The following is a 15,969-nucleotide window of genomic DNA, read 5'->3' as shown; positions in this document are numbered from 1 at the left end:
ACTTTTGAACTTTTTTTTTCTCGTCAAAGGGTCCCCAAAAGGCTTAAAAGCTACATATATGTATCTCCTTATAAAATCTTTCTGATGTTAAAAAAAAAGCCAAGTCCTCCAGACAGCAGTTCATTATCATCGGACCTTTTGAACTTTTTTTTCCTCATCAAAGCGTCCCCAAAAGGCTTAAAAGCTACATATATACATATATCCTTAAAGGCTCTATCAGACGTTAAAAAAAGTCAAGTCCGCTAGACAACAGTTCCTTATTATCGGACCTTTTGAACTTTTTTTTTCTCATCAAAGCGTCCCAAAAAGGCTTAAAAGCTACATATATACATATATCCTTAAAGGCTCTATCAGATGTTAAAAAAAGTCAAGTCCGCTAGACAGCAGTTCCTTATCATCGGACCTTTTGAACTTTTTTTCTCTCTTCAAAGGGTTCTCAAAAGGCTTAAAAGCTACATATATACATATATCCTTAAACGCTCTATCAGATGTTAAAAAACTCAAGTCCGCCAGACAGCAGTTCCTTATCATCGGACCTTTTAAACTTTTTTTTTTTTCTTGTCAAAGGGTCTCCAAATGCTTAAAAGCTACATATATACATATATCCTTATAGACTCTTTCTGATGTTAAAAAAAGTCAAGTCAAGTCCTCCAGACAGCAGTTCCTTACCATCAGACCTTTTGAACTTTTTTTTTCTCGTCAAAGGCTCCCAAAAAGGCTTAAAAGCTACATATATACATATATCCTTAAACGCTCTATCAGATGTTAAAAAAAGTCAAGTCCGCCAGACAGCAGTTCCTTATCATCGGAGCTTTTGAACTTTTTTTTCTCTCTTCGAAGGTTTCTCAAAAGGCTTAAAAGCTACATATATATATATCCTTATAGACTTTTTAAGATGTAAAAAAAAAGTCATGTGAAAAAAAAAAGTCGTCAAGTCCGCCAGACAGCAGTTCCTTATCATCGGACCTTTTGAATCATAGACTGTTTCTGATGTAAAAAAAGTCGTCAAGCCCGCCAGACAGTAGTCCATATTGGAGCTTTTAAACTTTTTTCTGCTCAGAGGGTCCGCAGAAGGTCTAAAAGCTACATGATGTCCTTATAGACTCTTTTTGATGTTAAATATTCAGGTCAGAGGAACCCCAGAAGGTCTAAAAGATAAATGATGAACTCCTCATAGACTCTTTCTGATGTTAAAAAGTCAGGTCAGAGAAGTCAACAAGGTCTAAAAGCTACATGATGTCCTTATAGAATAAATATACTTTTGATCTTTTTTTTTTCTCGTCAAAGGGTCCCCAAAAGGCTTAAAAGCTACATATATACATATATCCTTAAACGCTCTATCAGATGTTAAAAAAGTCGTCAAGTCCGCCAGACAGCAGTTCCTTATCATCGGACCTTTGGAACTTTTTTTTTTTTCTCGTCAAAGGGTCCCCAAATGCTTAAAAGCTACATATATACATAAATCCTTATAGACTATTTCTGAGGTTAAAAAAAAAATTAAGTCAAGTCCTCCAGACAGCAGTTCCTTACCATCGGACCATTTGAACTTTTATTTTTTCTCGTCAAAGGGTCCCCAAAAAGGCTTAAAAGCTACATATATATATCTCCTTATAAACTCTTTCTGATGTTAAAAAAAAGTCAAGTCCCCCAGACAGCAGTTCCTTATCATCGGACCTTTTGAACTTTTTTTTTCCTTGTCAAAGCGTCCCCAAAAGGCTTAAAAGCTACATATATACATATATTCTTAAACGCTCTTTCAGATGTTAAAAAAAATAGTCAAGTCCGCCAGACAGCAGTTCCTTATCATCGGACCATTTGAACTTTTTTTTCTCTCTTCAAAGGGTTCTCAAAAGGCTTAAAAGCTACATATATATACATCCTTATAGACTTTTTAAGATGTAAAAAAAAAAGTCATGTGAAAAAAAAAAAGTCGTCAAGTCCGCCAGACAGCAGTTCCTTATCATCGGACCTTTTGAATCATAGACTGTTTCTGATGTAAAAAAAAGTCGTCAAGCCCGCCTGACAGTAGTCCATATTGGAGCTTTTGAACTTTTTCTCCCCAGAAGGTCTGAAAGCTACATGATGTCCTTATAGACTGTTCTCTTACGAGAGTATCTCTCGTACTGCGTAATATCTTACGCTATGGGGAAAACCTCTTTTCCACGAGATATTGAAGCCAAAAATTATCCTTTAATTTTGATTAATGTAAAACGCTGTGCGGCAGCGTGCAGACATAGGCAAGACGGCTCGCGCGCCTTTTGGCTGCCCTGCGGCCACAGCAGCAAGCCTATCGAGAGAGGCCCTGCGTGACGTGACATCCAATGGGGGTGCTTCGCGCCCATTTCGTCGCGTCCCGCCAGAATAGGCGTGGCCTTGGCCTATAAATACGCTCGACAGGCTGATACAAACTGATTTTCAACTCTTCAGCGAAGCACTACTGCATCGCTGGATCCGGAGTGAGAAGCCGCGCCGTCTGATTGTAAGCCTTCTGCGGGACGAGCCTTCGAGCCTGAAGTCGCTGGCCTGCACCTCGCCGCCTTCAGCCGCCGTACCTGCTACGCTTTCCGGCGTTCATATCCTTTTCACTGCTGAGTGTGTGTTCGCCGCTGCGACTCACACTCTATCTCTGTTTTCTATCTGTTCTAAAAGAGCAAGCGTCTTTTTAAAGATGCAAAGATCCTGCGGCTCGTGCCGAGCCACACTCAGCGACGGGGACCGTCATGTCATCTGCGCTTCCTGCCTGGGTGAGGATCATGCGGCTCTCGCTCTCGTCGAAGGCGGATGCCCTCATTGCGAGCTAATGCCTATGGTGACTCTGAGGACTCGCCTGGCATCCTTCTCAGAGCCTGCACTTCAACCCGCTGCGACGCCGCGCCGTAAAAAGCGCCGCGCTCAGCGCGTTCCCGAGCCCTCTCCTGCCCGCCTAAGCTCGCCGGTTCGCCCGCTAGCTTCGCCGGCATCGCTCGAGTCCGCCGTCTGCCACCGCTTCCGCCATTGAGATCGACGAAACAGCCGAGGCTTGTTCTATCCTGGCGTCGGACAGCGAAGATTGGGCGAGCTCTGTGGACCTCCCCTCCGCTGTTCGCGAGCCTTCCGGGAAAAGAGCGGGCATTGAGTCTGAGTTGATGCGTCTGCTCTCTCAAGCCGTCGACAACCTCGGCCTCGACTGGGAGGCGCCCGCGCAACCCCCGCGCAACCGACTGGATGGATGTTTCCTCAAGAAGGACCACGCCCCATCACAGTCCAGACCCGCGCCTTTTCTTCCTGAGCTTCACGAAGAAGTCGCGAGGTCTTGGAACGCCCCCTTCTCGGCCAGAATGCGTACATCTGTCTCTGCTGCATTCTCCACTGTGGACGGTGCGAAAGACAGAGGGTACCTTTCTCTTCCTCCTGTGGAAGCAGCGGTAGCATCACATCTCTGCCCGCCCTCTGCTGGACGGCGAGCACAGACGGTGTTGCCATCTAAAGCCTGCCGAGTGACGTCAGCCATGCACGGTCGCGCTTACACCGCCGCCGGGCAAGCTGTGTCGGCGCTACACACAAAGGGTTCTCAAAAGGCTTAAAAGCTACATATATATACATCCTTATAGACTTTTTAAGATGTAAAAAAAAAAGTCATGTGAAAAAAAAAAAAGTCGTCAAGTCCGCCAGACAGCAGTTCCTTATCATCGGACCTTTGAATCATAGACTGTTTCTGATGTAAAAGTTTTCCCCATAGCGTAAGATATTACGCAGTACGAGAGATACTCTCGTAAGAGAACAGTCTATAAGGACATCATGTAGCTTTCAGACCTTCTGGGGAGAAAAAGTTCAAAAGCTCCAATATGGACTACTGTCTGGCGGGCTTGACGACTTTTTTTTACATCAGAAACAGACTATGATTCAAAAGGTCCGATGATAAGGAACTGCTGTCTGGCGGACTTGACGACTTTTTTTTTTTCACATGACTTTTTTTTTTACATCTTAAAAAGTCTATAAGGATGTATATATATGTAGCTTTTAAGCCTTTTGAGAACCCTTTGAAGAGAGAAAAAAAAGTTCAAATGGTCCGATGATAAGGAACTGCTGTCTGGCGGACTTGACTATTTTTTTAACATCTGAAAGAGCGTTTAAGAATATATGTATATATGTAGCTTTTAAGCCTTTTGGGGACGCTTTGACAAGGAAAAAAAAAGTTCAAAAGGTCCGATGATAAGGAACTGCTGTCTGGAGGACTTGACTTTTTTTTAACATCAGAAAGAGTTTATAAGGAGATATATATATGTAGCTTTTAAGCCTTTTGGGGACCCTTTGACGAGAAAAAATAAAAGTTCAAATGGTCCGATGGTAAGGAACTGCTGTCTGGAGGACTTGACTTAATTTTTTTTTAACCTCAGAAATAGTCTATAAGGATTTATGTATATATGTAGCTTTTAAGCATTTGGGGACCCTTTGACGAGAAAAAAAAAAAAGTTCCAAAGGTCCGATGATAAGGAACTGCTGTCTGGCGGACTTGACGACTTTTTTAACATCTGATAGAGCGTTTAAGGATATATGTATATATGTAGCTTTTAAGCCTTTTGGGGACCCTTTGACGAGAAAAAAAAAGATCAAAAGTATATTTATTCTATAAGGACATCATGTAGCTTTTAGACCTTGTTGACTTCTCTGACCTCACTTTTTAACATCAGAAAGAGTCTATGAGGAGTTCATCATTTATCTTTTAGACCTTCTGGGGTTCCTCTGACCTGAATATTTAACATCAAAAAGAGTCTATAAGGACATCATGTAGCTTTTAGACCTTCTGCGGACCCTCTGAGCAGAAAAAAGTTTAAAAGCTCCAATATGGACTACTGTCTGGCGGGCTTGACGACTTTTTTTACATCAGAAACAGTCTATGATTCAAATGGTCCGATGATAAGGAACTGCTGTCTGGCGGACTTGACGACTTTTTTTTTTCACATGACTTTTTTTTTACATCTTAAAAAGTCTATAAGGATATATATATATGTAGCTTTTAAGCCTTTTGAGAAACCTTCGAAGAGAGAAAAAAAAGTTCAAAAGCTCCGATGATAAGGAACTGCTGTCTGGCGGACTTGACTTTTTTTAACATCTGATAGAGCGTTTAAGGATATATGTATAGATGTAGCTTTTAAGCCTTTTTGGGAGCCTTTGACGAGAAAAAAAAAGTTCAAAAGGTCTGATGGTAAGGAACTGCTGTCTGGAGGACTTGACTTGACTTTTTTTAACATCAGAAAGAGTCTATAAGGATATATGTATATATGTAGCTTTTAAGCATTTGGAGACCCTTTGACAAGAAAAAAAAAAAAAGTTTTAAAGGTCCGATGATAAGGAACTGCTGTCTGGCGGACTTGAGTTTTTTAACATCTGATAGAGCGTTCTCATGTTCAGGCCGACCTTCTCCGAAAAATGGACGAGGAAGGCGTGGGATCGATCAGCGTTGCGGATTTAAGGAGCGCTACAGACCTGGCTCTTCGCGCCGCTAAATCTGCTGCACAGGCCGTTGGGCGGAACATGGCCTCTCTCACCGTGGCTGAGAGACACCTATGGCTAACGCTGTCTGAAATGACGGATTCGGAGCGCTCTGTGTTTCTCGACGCACCCATTTCGCCAGTGGGCCTCTTCGGATCTGCCGTCAAAGATTTCGCGGACAGATTCCAGGAGGTTCAGAAGACATCGCAGGCTATGAAGCACTTCCTCCCGAAGCGCTCTAGCTCCGCAGCAGGTCGCTCGAAACAGCCGTCTGCCCGTAGCTCACAGCCACAGCCTGCACCACCCGCCGCCGCTTCTCAGCGCCGCCAGGCCCGAGAACAGAGACCGTGCTCTCGCTCTGCTGGACGCCGCCCCCCTCAGCGCGGGCCCCGGCCGAGGATTGAGATCAAGCCCGAGGTCTCAAAGCCTTCCTAGCCATCCTAGGAAAGCGACGGTGTTCAAATCTCGCTGCGGCCGGATTTTCACCGAAACATTTCGCTCGTCCAGTTCCATGCGATGTGACTGTTCCAGTGTATTTAGCAGTCAACAAGTCGGTTCATTTGCCCGCTTGCCTGCACACAACAGCCGTTTTTACGGCTACCCAGATAAATCCAATAAAGAGTGTATTTTCTGGTGTCCCGGCCATAGCCGATGGTGTTATGAGTGTTGTAAGAATGCCCACGTCACAGTGCCCATTCCCACACACAGACACAGCCCGCCACAGTTCAGGGCTAGCACAAATAAAATCGACTCATGTCGATTGTGCAAACGTAGTGAATGTGCCCACGACACAGTGCCCACAAACACTACACAGTAGTCCCACGGTTTCTGTAAAAACAAAACCAACACATATTCAGTCAGCGCAAGCCGACGGTGTTTTCAGTGCAGTAAATGTGCCCGCTGTCCCGCGCCCACATTCACTCACAGACACGCTGAACCCTACGGGGCTTGTCCCGCTCGTTCTCTCTCCACAATGTGTCATAGAGAAAGCGAGTGCGAACAGCCTGCCCGCCGTGATCGGCGCGGCCTCCGCGAGGCCCCCCGCCTCGCGCACTCTAAACACAGTGTTCATGTCTCAGCACACCGAAGCTCTGCAGCCGCCGCTGTGCCGCGGCCAGAGCCCGGATATCATTCTGCCTCTAGCTATCCACGCGAATGCATGGGCAATGCTTCCCGGGGTATCAGAATGGGTGTTGAACACTATAAAGAGAGGCTATTCGCTACAGTTCGCTCGACGTCCCCGCCGTTGCACGGCGCGTGTCGAAACCACGGTGGACAACGAAGTATCTCATCTACTTCGAACCGAAATAGCGAAACTACTGAGCAAAGGGGCCATAGAACCTTTATCTCAGGCTCAGAGCGAAGGGGGTGTATACAGCAGATATTTTCTGGTAGCGAAAAAAGACGGGGGTCTCAGACCCATTCTAGATCTGCGACAATTGAACGAAGCGCTTCTGAAACGCAAGTTCAAAATGCTGACAACCAGCAAAATCCTCGCGCACGTGCGCCAGGGAGACTGGTTCATGTCAATGGATCTGAAAGACGCCTATTTCCAAATACAGATTGCGTCACGTCACAGGCGATTCTTGAGATTCGCCTTCGAGGGCCAGGCATATCAATACACAGTCCTACCGTTCGGCCTGTCTCCAGCACCCCGTATATTCACGAAGTGCATGGACGCTCTCGCACCCCTGAGACTTCAGGGCATGCGAATTTTGAACTACTTGGACGACTGGTTGATTCTAGCTCGATCACGATCAGAGCTCATAGAACACGAGTTCCGCCCGGGGCTTGGGCCGCTGGTCTGTTTCGCCTCAGGGTCGACAGGAAATGCGTCTCGGCTCTGAAACCTTGGAAAAAAGCCGACTGGTACCAGTCAGGCGTGAGTCTGGGGACTCCCTCGAGTGTGATGGTGGTGTCCACGGACGCCTCCACCTCGGGGTGGGGAGCACTGCTCGAGGGCAGACCGTTCTTTGGCCAGTGGTCAGAACGGGAGAAGCTCCTACACATAAACTGTCTAGAAATGCTGGCAGTAGACAACGCGCTAAGGCGTTTTTGTCCCCAGATAAAAGGCCGCCACGTCTTAGTCCGGTCGGACAACATGTCAGTGGTGGCATACATAAATCACCAGGGCGGCACCAGGTCCCGAAGCCTTTACAGGCTGACGAAACGCCTCCTGGGCTGGGCTCAGCACAACCTGCTTTCACTGAAAGCAGCGCATGTGCCTGGTCACCTGAATCTGGGACCAGACAGACTGTCCAGAAACAATGTCCCAGCAGGGGAATGGTCGCTGCACCCGCAGACGATCCAACTGCTGTGGGAGACATTCGGCAGAGCGCAGGTGGACCTGTTCGCGTCCCAGGAAAACGCTCACTATCCGAACTTTTTCTCCAAGAGCAGGGACGCGCTGGCCCACGTATGGCCCCGACGCCCCCTCTATGCTTTTCCCACCGTCTCGCTCCTGCCCCAAGTGCTGGAACGAATCAGGGAAAATGGATGCCCAGTGCTGCTCGTGGCTCCGCTATGGACGAACCAAACCTGGTTCCCAGTCCTGATGCAGCTGGCCAGCACTGCCCCGTGGCCGATACCGGTGAGGAGAGACCTCCTCTCTCAGGCAAAGGGCTCGATTTGGCATCCTCGCCCGGAGTTATGGTCCCTACATGTGTGGGCCATCAACGGGTACCAGCTAACCTCCCGGAGGGAGTGTTAAACACGATCACGCAGGCTAGGGCCCCGTCTACTAGACGGCTCTACTCCTCGAAATGGTCAGTGTTCTCTACCTGGTGTCAAGCTCAGGGCTTTACACCCGTAGACTGCGGGGTTACGGAAGTGCTCTCCTTCCTTCAGGAGCTGCTGGATAAGGGTAGAACCCCGTCCACGCTCAAAGTATACGTGGCGGCCATAGCGGCGTTTGCAAAACCGACGTCTGGCCAGTCACTGGGGAAGAACGACCTTGTCGTGCGATTCCTCAGGGGAGCGCGGAGGCTGAATCCTTCCAGACCTCCCTCAGTCCCTATGTGGGACCTTTCTACGGTTCTGGAAGCCCTGAAAGGTGCCCCATTCGAGCCAATCCATTTGTCAGACATGAAGCACCTGTCTTTCAAAACGGTATTTCTTGTGGCTCTTGCTTCAATGAAGCGCGTGGGGGACTTGCAAGCGCTTTCAGTAAGCGCGTCCTGTATTGAGTTTGGGCCTAATGACTCAAAAGTCATACTCAAACCAAGGCACGGGTACGTGCCAAAATCCCTCAACACACCGTTCAGGGCCCAGGTTATTTCCCTGTGCGCCCTCCCGGTGAACAATGAGGAAGCGGATGCTAATCTCCTTTGCCCCGTCAGGGTGCTGAGAGCTTATGTGTCCCGCTCGTCTGTCTTCAGGCAGACCGAGCAGCTCTTTGTTTTGTTTGGCGGACGCTCCAAGGGACTGGCCGCATCAAAACAGAGCCTATCCAGATGGATAGTCGATGCCATAGCGCTGGCTTACACTTCTAAGGGCCTGCAGTGTCCTTTGGGTGTCAGAGCGCACTCCACGAGAGGCGTGGCCTCTTCGTGGGCGTGGTCTAGTGGGATTTCCTTCCATGATATCTGTATGGCGGCAGGCTGGGCCTCGCCGTCTACATTTATAAGGTTCTATAACCTAGAAGTTCCCGCCTTACAGGCCAAGCTGCTGTCGGTCTAGAATTCAGTACTATCTGTCCCGCTGCGCCGGCGCAAAATGCTGAGTTTTGATTGAGTATCACTCACTGATCGATGGAACACCTTCATGGGTGTTGAATAGCCCGTATTTTTGCCCAGTTCAGGCTGAACGCGTTCACCCTGTCTGCGGGATATACTGTTGACATAACTAGCTCCTATGGGATGCTATTACGTGGGGAATGATGCTGGTAGCCTCTCTTCTCCGACTCTCTGTGAGTCTACGGTGATTATGCACTATATGAGCCCCGGGCTACTGCCCTTGGGACTTTGGTGTCGGATCCCAGTACGCACGGCGTCTTACATTGTGTTCCCCATAGCGTAAGATATTACGCAGTACGAGAGATACTCTCGTAAGAGAACGTACTCGGTTACTAACGTAACCTCGGTTCTCTCTAGAGAGGGAACGAGTACTGCGTATCTTGCCGTGCATACAACAGCGCTGGTTCGCTTCAGCGTTGAAAACCAGTTTGTATCAGCCTGTCGAGCGTATTTATAGGCCAAGGCCACGCCTATTCTGGCGGGACGCGACGAAATGGGCGCGAAGCACCCCCATTGGATGTCACGTCACGCAGGGCCTCTCTCGATAGGCTTGCTGCTGTGGCCGCAGGGCAGCCAATAGGCGCGCGAGCCGTCTTGCCTATGTCTGCACGCTGCCGCACAGCGTTTTACATTAATCAAAATTAAAGGATAATTTTTGGCTTCAATATCTCGTGGAAAAGAGGTTTTCCCCATAGCGTAAGATATTACGCAGTACTCGTTCCCTCTCTAGAGAGAACCGAGGTTACGTTAGTAACCGAGTACGTTTTTGATGTTAAATAGTCAGGTCAGAGGAACCCCAGAAGGTCAAAAAGATAAATGATGAACTCCTCAGAGACTCTTTCTGATGTTAAAAAGTCAGGTCAGAGAAGTCAACAAGGTCTAAAAGCTACATGATGTCCTTATATAGAATAAATATACTTTTGAACTTTTTTTTTCTCGTCAAAGGGTCCCCAAAAGGGTTAAAAGTTACATATATACATATATCCTTAAATATTCTATCAGATGTTAAAAAAGTCGTCAATTCCGCCAGACAGCAGTTCCTTATCATCGGACCTTTTGAACTTTTTTTTTTCTCTCGTCAAAGGGTCCCCAAATGCTTAAAAGCTACATAAATCCTTATAGACTCTTTCTGATGTTAAAAAAAAGTCAAGTCCTCCAGACAGCAGTTCCTTACCATCGGACCTTTTGAACTTTTATTTTTTCTCGTCAAAGGGTCCCCAAAAGGCTTAAAAGCTACATATATTTTTATATATATATAACTTTTTTTTCTTGTCGGAGGGTCCCCAGAAGGTCTTAAAGCTACATGATACCCTTATTCTTTCTGATGCTAAAAAGTCAAGTCACGTCCGCCAGACAGCAGTCCATGTGGGACCTTTTGAACTTTTTTTCTGGTCAGAGGGTCCCCAGAAGGTCTAAAAGCTACATGATGTCCTTATAGATTCTTTCTGATGTTAAAAAGTCAAGTCAAGGCCGCCAGACAGCAGTTCATGTGGGACCTTTTGAACTTTTTTTCTGGTCAGAGGGTCACCAGAATGTCTGAAAGCTACATGAGGACATCATAGACTGTTTCTGATGTAAAAAAAGTCGTCAAGCCCGCCAGACAGTAGTCCATATTGGAGCTTTTAAACTTTTTTCTGCTCAGAGGGTCCGCAGAAGGTCAAAAAGATACATGATGTCCTCGTAGACTCTTTCTGATGTTAAAAAGTCGTCAAGTCCGCAGACAGCAGTCCATGTGGGACCTTTTGAACTTTCTTTCTCCTCAGAGGGTCCACAAGAGGTCTAATCATGATGTCCTTGCAGACTCTTTCTGTTTTAAGATTTCAAGTCCTTCAGACAGCAGTCCATATGGGACCTTTTGAACTTTTTTTCTGCTCAGAGGGTCCCCAGAAGGACTAAAAGCTACATGAGGACATCGTAGACTGTTTCTGATGTAAAAAAAGTCGTCAAGCCCGCCAGACAGTAGTCCATATTGGAGCTTTTAAACTTTTTTCTGCTCAGAGGGTCCGCAGAAGGTCAAAAAGATACATGATGTCCTCGTAGACTCTTTCTGATGTTAAAAAGTCGTCAAGTCCGCAGACAGCAGTCCATGTGGGACCTTTTGAACTTTTTTTCTCCTCAGAGGGTCCACAGAAGGTCTAATCATGATGTCCTTGCAGACTCTTTCTGTTTTAAGATGTCAAGTCCTTCAGTCAGCAGTCCATATGGGACCTTTTGAACTTTTTTTCTGCTCAGAGGGTCCCCAGAAGGTCTAAAAGCTACATGAGGACATCATAGACTGTTTCTGATGTAAAAAAAGTCGTCAAGCCCGCCAGACAGTAGTCCATATTGGAGCTTTTGAACTTTTTTCTGCTCAGAGGGTCCGCAGAAGGTCAAAAAGATACATGATGTCCTCGTAGACTCTTTCTGATGTTAAAAAGTCGTCAAGTCCGCAGACAGCAGTCCATGTGGGACCTTTTGAACTTTTTTTCTCCTCAGAGGGTCTACAGAAGGTCTAAACATGATGTCCTTGCAGACTCTTTCTGTTTTAAGATGTCAAGTCCTTCAGACAGCAGTCCATATGGGACCTTTTGAACTTTTTTTCTGCTCAGAGGGTCCCCAGAAGGTCTAAAAGCTATATGAAGACATCATAGACTGTTTCCGATGTAAAAAAAAGTCGTCAAGCCCGCCAGACAGTAGTCCATATTGGAGCTTTTGAACTTTTTTCTGCTCAGAGGGTCCGCAGAAGGTCAAAAAGATACATGATGTCCTCGTAGACTCTTTCTGATGTTAAAAAGTCATCAAGTCCGCAGACTGCAGTCCATGTGGGACCTTTTGAACTTTTATTCTCCTCAGAGGGTCCACAGAAGGTCTAAACATGATGTCCTTGCAGACTCTTTCTGTTTTAAGATGTCAAGTCCTTCAGACAGCAGTCCCTTTTGAACTTTTTTTCTGCTAGGAGGGTCCCCAGAAGGTCTAAAAGCTACATGATGTCCTTATATACTCTTTTTGATGTTAAATAGTCAGGTCAGAGGAACCCCAGAAGGTCTAAAAGATAAATGATGAACTCCTCATAGACTCTTTCTGATGTTGAAAAGTCAGGTCAGAGAAGTCAACAAGGTCTAAAAGCTACATGATGTCCTTATAGATAAAATATACTTTTGAACTTTTGAACCAAAGGGTCCCCAAAAGGCTTAAAAGCTACCTATATACATATATCCTTAAACATTCTATCAGATGTTAAAAAAGTCGTCAATTCCGCCAGACAGCAGTTCCTTATCATCGGACCTTTTGAACTTTTTTTTTTTCTCGTCAAAGGGTCCCCAAATGCTTAAAAGCTACATATATACATAAATCCTTATAGACTCTTTCTGATGTTAAAAAAAAGTCAAGTCCTCCAGACAGCAGTTCCTTACCATCGGACCTTTTGAACTCTTTTTTTTTTCTTGTCAAAGGGTCCCCAAATGCTTAAAAGCTACATATATACATAAATCCTTATATACTCTTTCTGATGTTAAAAAAAAGTCGTCAAGTCCTCCAGACAGCAATTCCTTACCATCGGACCTTTTGAACTTTTTTTTTCTCGTCAAAGGCTCCCCAAAAGGCTTAAAAGCTACACACATACACATATATATATATATATATATATATATATATATATATATCTCCTTATAGACCCCTGGGACCTTTTGAACTTTTTTTCTGGTCGGAGGGTCCCCAGAAGGTCTTAAAGCTACATGATACTCTTATAGATTCTTTCTGATGTTAAAAAGTCAAGTCAAGTCCGCTAGACAGCAATCCATATGGGATCTTTTGAACATTTTTTCTGGTCAGAGTGTCCCCACAAGGTTTAAAAGCTACATGATGTCCTCATAGATTCTTTCTGATGTTAAAAAGTCAAGTCAAGTCCGCTGGACAGCAGTCCATGTGGGACCTTTTGAACTTTTTTTCTGGTCAGAGGGTCCCCCGAATGTCTAAAAGCTACATGATGTCCTTATAGACTCTTTCAGATGTTCAAAAAAATTCTGTCAAGTTAGCCAGACAGCAGTTCCTTATCATCGGACTTTTTGAACTTTTTCTTTTCTTTTTTTCTCTCTCTTCAAAGGGTCCCCAAATGGCTGAAAAGCTATATATATATCCTTATAGACTCTTTCTGATGTTAAAAAAGTCGTCAATTCCGCCAGACAGCAGTTCCTTATCATTGGACCTTTTGAACTTTTTTTTTTTCTCGTCAAAGGGTCCCCAAATGCTTAAAAGCTACATATATACATAAATCCTTATAGACTCTTTCTGATGTTAAAAAAAAGTCAAGTCCTCCAGACAGCAGTTCCTTACCATCGGACCTTTTGAACTCTTTTTTTTTTCTTGTCAAAGGGTCCCCAAATGCTTAAAAGCTACATATATACATAAATCCTTATATACTCTTTCTGATGTTAAAAAAAAGTCGTCAAGTCCTCCAGACAGCAATTCCTTACCATCGGACCTTTTGAACTTTTTTTTTCTCGTCAAAGGCTCCCCAAAAGGCTTAAAAGCTACACACATACACACATATATATATATATATATATCTCCTTATAGACCCCTGGGACCTTTTGAACTTTTTTTCTGGTCGGAGGGTCCCCAGAAGGTCTTAAAGCTACATGATACTCTTATAGATTCTTTCTGATGTTAAAAAGTCAAGTCAAGTCCGCTAGACAGCAATCCATATGGGATCTTTTGAACATTTTTTCTGGTCAGAGTGTCCCCACAAGGTTTAAAAGCTACATGATGTCCTTATAGATTCTTTCTGATGTTAAAAAGTCAAGTCAAGTCCGCTAGACAGCAATCCATATGGGATCTTTTGAACATTTTTTCTGGTCAGAGTGTCCCCACAAGGTTTAAAAGCTACATGATGTCCTCATAGATTCTTTCTGATGTTAAAAAGTCAAGTCAAGTCCGCTGGACAGCAGTCCATGTGGGACCTTTTGAACTTTTTTTCTGGTCAGAGGGTCCCCCGAATGTCTAAAAGCTACATGATGTCCTTATAGACTCTTTCAGATGTTCAAAAAAATTCTGTCAAGTTAGCCAGACAGCAGTTCCTTATCATCGGACTTTTTGAACTTTTTCTTTTCTTTTTTTCTCTCTCTTCAAAGGGTCCCCAAATGGCTGAAAAGCTATATATATATCCTTATAGACTCTTTCTGATGTTAAAAAAAAGTCAAGTCCGCCAGGCAGCAGTTCCTTACCATCGGACCTTTTGAACTTTTTTTTTTTTTCTTGTCAAAGGGTCCCCAAATGCTTAAAAGCTACATATATACATAAATCCATATAGACTCTTTCTGATGTTAAAAAAAAGTCAAGTCAAGTCCTCCTAACAGCAATTCCTTATCATCGGACCTTTTGAACTTTTTTTTTCTCTCTTCAAAGGGTTCTCAAAAGGCTTAAAAGCTACATATATATATCCTTATAGACTTTTTAAGATGTAAAAAAAAAGTCATGTGAAAAAAAAAAGTCGTCAAGTCCGCCAGACAGCAGTTCCTTATCATCGGACCTTTTGAATCATAGACTGTTTCTGATGTAAAAAAAGTCGTCAAGCCCGCCAGACAGTAGTCCATATTTGAGCTTTTGAACTTTTTTCTCCCCAGAAGGTCTGAAAGCTACATCATGTCCTTATAGACTGTTTTTGATGTTAAATAGGCAGGTCAGAGGAACCCCAGAAGGTCAAATACATAAATGATGAACTCCTCATAGACTCTTTCTGATGTTAAAAAGTCAGGTCAGAGAAGTCAACCTGGTCTAAAAGCTACATGATGTCCTTATAGAATAAATAGACTTTTGAACTTTTTTTTCTCGTCAAAGGGTCCCCAAGTGCTTAAAAGCTACATATATACATAAATCCTTATAGACTCTTTCTGATGTTAAAAAAAAGTCAAGTCCTCCAGACAGCAGTTCCTTACCATCGGACCTTTTGAACTTTTATTTTTTCTCGTCAAAGGGTCCCCAAAAGGCTTAAAAGCTACATGATACCCTTATTCTTTCTGATGTTAAAAAGTCAAGTCACGTCCGCCAGACAGCAGTCCATGTGGGACCTTTTGAACTTTTTTTTCTGGTCGGAGGGTCCCCAGAAGGTCTAAAAGCTACATGATACCCTTATTCTTTCTGATGTTAAAAAGTCAAGTCACGTCCGCCAGACAGCAGTTCATGTGGGACCTTTTGAACTTTTTTCCGGTCAGAGGGTCCCTAGAAGGTCTGAAAGCTACATGAGGACATCATAGACTGTTTTTGATGTAAAAAAAAAGTAGTCAAGCCCGCCAGACAGTAGTCCATATTGGAGCTTTTGAACTTTTTTCTGCTCAGAGGGTCCGCAGAAGGTCAAAAAGATACATGATGTCCTCGTAGACTCTTTCTGATGTTAAAAAGTCGTCAAGTCCGCAGACAGCAGTCCATGTGGGACCTTTTGAACTTTTTTTCTCCTCAGAGGGTCCACAGAAGGTCTAAACATGATGTCCTTGCAGACTCTTTCTGTTTTAAGATGTCAAGTCCTTCAGACAGCAGTCCATATGGGACCTTTTGAACTTTTTTTCTGCTCAGAGGGTCCCCAGAAGGTCTAAAAGCTACATGAAGACATCATAGACTGTTTCCGGTGTAAAAAAAAGTCGTCAAGCCCGCCAGACAGTAGTCCATATTTGGAGCTTTTGAACTTTTTTCTGCTCAGAGGGTCCGCAGAAGGTCAAAAAGATACATGATGTCCTCGTAGACTGTTTCTGATGTTAAAAAGTCATCAAGTCCGCAGACTGCAGTCCATGTG

At 44.6% G+C, this 15,969-nt stretch overlaps 1 long non-coding RNA gene across 1 annotated transcript in view; it reads left to right on the top strand.

The window, feature by feature from the left end:
- The window catches only part of LOC143715733 (uncharacterized), an 81,025-nt gene extending 76,716 nt beyond the window's left edge, over window positions 1–4,309 (top strand). The window contains exon 2 of the long non-coding RNA XR_013195880.1: window positions 4,254–4,309. This is a non-coding gene — a long non-coding RNA (uncharacterized LOC143715733). The remainder of the gene's footprint in view (window positions 1–4,253) is intronic.
- The last annotated feature ends 11,660 nt before the right edge of the window (window positions 4,310–15,969 follow it).

The sequence above is a fragment of the Siphateles boraxobius genome, unplaced genomic scaffold (assembly GCF_051911475.1).
Source record: "Siphateles boraxobius isolate OS27281-9 unplaced genomic scaffold, OSU_SipBor_1 12, whole genome shotgun sequence".
NCBI classification, from domain to species: Eukaryota; Metazoa; Chordata; class Actinopteri; order Cypriniformes; family Leuciscidae; genus Siphateles; species Siphateles boraxobius.
The sequence above is the reverse complement of the archived record's forward strand: the minus strand, read 5'-3'. Positions and strand labels throughout refer to the sequence as shown.